The 4,705-nt window shown below is 41.1% G+C and overlaps 1 long non-coding RNA gene across 1 annotated transcript; it reads right to left on the minus strand.

Annotated features, from left to right (window-relative positions):
* Positions 1-1,598: 1,598 nt before the first annotated feature.
* LOC111262321 (uncharacterized) lies at positions 1,599-3,845 on the minus strand. The gene is made up of 3 exons (XR_002681523.2): positions 3,104-3,845; positions 2,644-2,790; positions 1,599-2,253 (listed from the first exon to the last, which is right to left on the minus strand). It is a non-coding gene; the product is annotated as an uncharacterized LOC111262321 (long non-coding RNA).
* Between the last annotated feature and the right edge of the window lie 860 nt (positions 3,846-4,705).

Below are 4,705 nucleotides of genomic sequence, written 5' to 3' on the forward strand. Positions count from 1 at the left end.
GACTTACCTAAGTGTTCCCTTGACAGGAAAACAACAGCCTACGCCCCAAGGTCCCCAGCTTTAAGGCCCTGGGGTGCTTCCGCCATAGTGGCGTGTTACGCCAAGGGTTAGTAGGCCATAATAGTGATCGTCAGAAGGGGGGCTTGACATTTGCCCAATGTGTTTAAGGGGTGGTTAAGATGGGAATGAGTCGGACGAGTTGACTGGTCAAGATATTTAGGGGTCTGTTGTGGGCTTCAAGGAGTGATACAAGGAGAAAGCTTCTACATTTACTTTTATTACTTGGATAGAGCAGTAATGCAGGTTTTGCTCTTCGGTTCAGTGTGAGAAGGATTAGCAGTATGGTTTGCCTTTGCGAGAATAACAAACCATCGTTCTTGTTGTTTACAGAAGATGGCTTGACTGTACGCAGCGTAGAGGATGCGCATTTGGGGCGGTTATTAGGAAACCGATTGGTACTAATGTGAAATTACCATACAGAAAAAAAGCTGGCTGAAATATCACGTACTCGAAACGGGCTTCATCGTTTGTATGGGTACGCTTAGTTTTTGACTATGTTAAGATAGATTCTTTATAGCGACGGTACATATCCTATAAATACTACGGATTGGATATAACACAACGTCCATACGTTTAAGTATATAGGACTTAATCGATTCCATATGTGGTCTGTCCATGCTTCCGTCCAAAAGCAACCAGCAGACTGGTAAGTCAAAGACAGGACCCAACAAGTACATGCTAACGTATATACTCTTTGCTTCGAGCGGCTGGCCGCTCCAGCACAAAATAAAGTGTACCTACAACCAGTTTAGAGCCTAGATCATCTCATTTCCCCTTAGGTTTAATAGGCAAACATGTTGCCACTGTACCATTGCAGACACTGCATATATTCTTTACAAAGGTAGTTATCTAATTCAATTCACAATTGTTGCGTTAGGTTAAGTTATTTGGCTATTAATTCCCCGCCACCTTCAACAGTATTTGTCAAAAACAATACGCGTTATGAAACAATCAGCCAGGGTGCTAGGCGGCTGGTAATATTATGGCTATGTTACTTTGGAAGGCACATTAGCTGCTAGAATCATTTCTGCTTGGTCGGACTGTGACCTTTGTGGCTCTTCTAAACATTCGGTGATCACAAATGATGCTTTCCCATTGCAATATCGACCCAGCGACTTATCAAGGGACGACATAAAAGTCTTCACTATAGTTGCTGTCCTGTCTTCATGGCAAGGTTGTACGAGGTAAATCTTTAAATCGCTTGTATCGTTGCAGCTCTGATGAACGCGAAATTTTCGGAGCAATTATAGGCTTACGAACTCTAATGGAAAGATGAATAATGTTTTTATACGTTTTTTAAATGAAAACAGTCTTTTATGTATAAGTCTCTACTTATTTTCGAACTTCAAGCTTTATATGTCTTCAAAATTACTTACGTTAACGTTGATTTATCTGGCCTGCATTCAACCTGATCTTAGGGTATAACTTTAACTTGCACGCCCAATTTGCCGTAGGATTTTAATTTGTGTGTACTTACAGTAAATATATCTATGCGTTTGCTTCTTGAAGGACAATTATTTATGACGAATATATTGAAAATTAAGGCCGCTTTTTATTCAGTTTGCTAAGCTTCTAAAGAGGCAAAGTCGTTTCAAAGATTATCTTTAATTCAATGTATTATTTACAAGTAGCATATTAGACAGCGTGTACAGCATAAGATCACAAAGTGACAATCGATCTGGTCGATCTACGTTCTCCTTGAAACAAGTGTTACTTCTACTTCATCCTTTAATCGTCTATAAGGGTCTTCTCTCAACTAAGATTAAATCGTGCATATTTCTTCTTCGTCGCATGCGCATTCTGCCAGCTACCGTTCGGTAACACTCCTGCATCCACGATTAGACCAGTTTTTGGTTGTATGCCTATGTATGTAGTATCTATAATGTAAAAAGTATGATCTGACCAATCTAGCCACTAGAAGATCATTAGAATTCGTGTTGCTCGAATCGTCCGCCAGGCGATCGCCATCGGCGATCTATGATACGGACCCGCATATTGCGCACGTATTCGAAGACTGCTGATACCTTGCATTTAGGCAGTACGTCAATATTGTCACGATGAAGAATCAGTAGACAAACTGAAATACTGCGACATGTTCAACCGATATTCGAAGATGGTCAAAAGTCAGTGGTGGCAAATATACATCGCGTTCAGTTCAGTTCAAGATCTTCACAGATTGATGAAGATGATGACCTGAAAGAAATACAACATGTTTTCACGGGACGGACCTAGCGGCAGAGCTCATTTATGCGGGAAATCAAGAGATGATGACTTTCGACATAGTTTAATTGCTCAAATCATAGTTCACGCTTTGGGTCACTATGCATCATAGAGAAAAGGCGAAAATCAGATTGATCCGCCCCTCCATAGAAGTATCATGAAGCCTTCATGTAAGACCTCTACAATATATATATATGTCATTTTCTGGTATTAGAAGCGGTCTATTATGCCTCGCACGATAAGATAGCGGGATAACAAAATAATTATCACCCAATTTAATTAGGTCGTTGCCGTGTCTTTTATGGCCTTAATTAGGTTATCACTTCAAATAAAATGAAGCCACTTAAGGCGGACCTAACTTACCGATGGCATGTTCTGACTGGTTGGTCTTCTTTATCAGATCGCCTGATTTCGTTATTTCCGTCGACATCGTGCTTCTGTTAGGATGATGTGTGCTTTAGCTGACTCATCGCGTAGATTTTATTGGGCCAAGGGATACACCTGGTAAAACTTTTAAGATATTTGATTGTTTAAAACACGTTCCCAAACACAGACAACCATGTTGAGTTTAATTTGTAATAATCAGTCAAAACCAAAATGCAAAATTTCTGCAAAAATGAGCAAATACACACGTAGCAGCTATGTAGAAGTACATATTTTCATTTATATACAGACAACTAGTATATTGATGTCTATCAAGCATTGGTATTAGCTAATTTTGGAGAAAATATATATTCGGCCCCATTTAAAGCGCTAACGGTAACATTCGCACGGGCAGACAAACAAATCACACATGAAGCGCTGTTGTTTCATCTAAGAATACCGTTCTGATCTCTTTGCTTTCGTCCACTATTATTTTTCTCCAAACTTAAACTTTTATTAGGGTCAAAGTCTTGCTAATCCGTGCTTTTGTTGGATCGCGGAAGATATTGCCACCGGATACGACTTGCAATTCCGATGATCTTGACGTATCGAGTACTACGTCGTCTGCACTGCACAGAATAACTTCGATTCAAACTCAATATTGAGATGTCCTTGCGCTGTGTCGGCGGTCGTCACTGTGTATTGGTGAGGGGCTCGATTTTAAACGCACCATCCGATGCCACTTTTAACGACCGTATCGAAGTTGGCGCAGAGACGAGTGAACTTAAACACTGCAGAGGGCCAACAAGAATAGCGAAAAGCTCAATCGAAATTGAACGAAGTCAGTCGTTCAATCACTGTAAAATCAAGCACCGTCTCAAAATGTCCCCAACGCAATCTTTAGAAGCGCCCTACATGTTACGTCGTCGTTCACGGTCGCACACGGGCATTTCGGGATTCCGCCATTGCTCTCTACGATTCGTTCAGTCGGTCATGGAAATCGGCGCTATTGTGAAGAGTGACAAAGATGGCTGGTTAGCGGGTCGACAGGTCCGTTAGAGTAGATTCCAAATGCAAGATAAAGGCTGATAGTGGTTGAACACGTAGGTGAATCAACGGTGCTTGAAATGACACACCAAACAACACGAATTTGGCATCATTTATCATTTTGTTTACTTGTTAATCGGTTAAGAGCTCGTTGATTTTTCCTAACATAACTGAAGTTTGAGCAGAATTCGAGACTGATCCAATATAGAGATCAAGGGCAGCTTTAGAACAGCAGAAGCAGGACGCTCCGCGAAAGAAAAAAGACAACACTGTCGTAAAGATGCATTAGTCGCTACGTATACCAACAAATGATCGTCATCGCACGCGTTTGCATCCACATCGCGAAACGAGACGGGACATGTACAGAAAATTAAAGGAGGGTAGGAGAGTCAACAAAAAAGAGGAACGAAGTGATCGCGGACAAGCATCAGGGTAGAATGGCGCCTGTCACGCAAACGAAAATGTCGCCAGCTCAAGAGTCAGTTTGGGGCCGGAGCAACGCCACAGGCTACTGAGCGATCAGGGCTTCGAGATAAGTAAAACGAAATAGGAAAAAAGGAAAGAAGGACCCCAAATTATAAGAACATTAATAGCGACGGATAATACGGGCGCGAAGAATTTAGAAATGCGTAAACTCTTACGGTGTAGAAACGCAGAAAGCGGGAGAGATCGGGCAGACACGAATGGAGAAACATGCTTTGAAGTATGTTCATGCAGAAGACATGAATTGAAATCTTATACAACCCGTAATTAAGGGGCCTGCGCTAAGGAGACACGCATGGACAAGTGTGATACAACTATGTACTAGTCCATGTTAATAGAATTACGCTTATGCAATTCACTATAACAATTCATTAATTGTACGACATAGTTAGGTGGCCTCAGTTCACAACTAGGACCTTAATCGATTGTCCTGTAAGAACGTTCTGTCTTCGGATGATGACCGTTAAGTTTAGGATGAATTACATAGAATTCACTACATAAAATGAAACTTTTGTAATGTCTAGGAGAAAAA

This window comes from Varroa jacobsoni, unplaced genomic scaffold (genome assembly GCF_002532875.2).
Source record: "Varroa jacobsoni isolate VJ856 unplaced genomic scaffold, vjacob_1.0 scaffold_647, whole genome shotgun sequence".
In the NCBI taxonomy this organism is placed as follows: Eukaryota; Metazoa; Arthropoda; class Arachnida; order Mesostigmata; family Varroidae; genus Varroa; species Varroa jacobsoni.